Source organism: Gadus chalcogrammus, chromosome 20 (genome assembly GCF_026213295.1).
Source record: "Gadus chalcogrammus isolate NIFS_2021 chromosome 20, NIFS_Gcha_1.0, whole genome shotgun sequence".
Classification (NCBI taxonomy): Eukaryota; Metazoa; Chordata; class Actinopteri; order Gadiformes; family Gadidae; genus Gadus; species Gadus chalcogrammus.
This window is the reverse complement of record NC_079431.1, coordinates 2,136,104-2,137,652: the sequence shown is the minus strand read 5'-3', so window position 1 is coordinate 2,137,652 and position 1,549 is coordinate 2,136,104.

The window sequence follows — 1,549 nt, the reverse complement described above, 5'->3', positions numbered from 1 at the left end:
TCATAGTGAAGAGCAGCGGTTCCCAAACTTTTTTTCCTGCGCATCCCCTTCTACGTCCCAACCGGGTTGGCGCACCCCCAATCCCCACTTCAAAAAGAAGGGAAACATAACGCAACAAAGCTTTGTTTTATCGGAATATAACGAGTCATGTTTAATCAAATATAGCGCAAATATAGCAAAAGGGGCATTCGACTTAAATTGCCATGTTTCGTGCGCAGTTGACGACGGCTTCAGACAGCTGTAGAACCTCACTGCACACCACGCACTGAGGCTTCGAGCATCTGTATCGCCGATCCAAGTGAAGCCCAGACCCAGATAATTGTCATCATATTTCCTTCTTTTTTTCCCTGTCTTGTGTTCACCCTCATGATCTCTTTTTTTGCCATCTCCTTCCCTCTTCGGTTTCCTCCGGCGCATCGTTTTGACTCCCACTAATTTTCTTTCTCTATTCTCCCCGTCTCTGTTGCCTCCAAATCCTCTCTCTCTTGGCCCCTCTCCTCCTTCGTGACTAACAACATTATCAGGAGACGTCGCACTTGACAGTTTCCCTGATTTCAGCCAGTTAAGCATATTTATATAGGAATGAAGGAAACGAGTTGGCGCGCATATGGCAGTCCGTAGAAGAAGACAGCAGTGCGCAGCCGTAGAAGAAGACAGCAGCTGTCCCTACCGGTAAGATGCAGAAGGAGGTTGTTAAATCAGCTCACATGGTCTATCATCATCATAATTATTATTTTCAAAGAGAAATAAAGCATTGGGATAAACGGTGCGGTCACATAGCTGGAAATTATGGGGAAAACATTTTTGCAACGTCGACACCTCATGACGCTGTTATGATTCTACTGCCGTTCGGCAACTCGGGCCAAATTTTGATAAAAGAGTTGCCCAGTTGCACTGTAAACCCGAATTTTGCTGGTTTGTTATCTTAACAATTGTTTTCTTGTCAATATGACATGGGTGTGTGTAGAAAGTTTATTTAACTTAAAATAATTAATTGACAACGCCTCAACTACATGGAAGTTAACCAAATTGAAAATCAATGTTATGTTAGCTAGATAGTCCAAGCTGAGTTAAAAAAAAGGCTCACTGTGCTTCATCACGTGGTACGTTTTGCGTCACGTGGTACGTTTTGCGTGCCTGAGTGACTTTGAATCCATATTTCTGCGCACGGTTGAAAGGAGAAACGAAGAGGAGCCGTTTATTTGAAAAAAGGTGAGCGTAAATTCTTAAGAAACATTTAATGTGTTTGGTCGTCTGTGATACTCGTTTATTGTAAACTTAACTGAAAAAATGTTGAGTGAATATCATTGAGTTATTCTAAACGTCTTACTACTTAAACATTATTATAGTCGAACACAGTACAAATCATCGAAAGTGGTAGGCCTACTTTTACGACGGAATATTAGGGCCACACGTGAAGAGAAAAATATTTTTGCCGTGACAAGATTAAAATCGACACGTCGACATTAAACTCGAAATATCGAGGATAAAGTTGAAAAGTCATGTCGACTTTAATCTCGACGTGTGCATTTTCCGTTCCTCTGCAGCA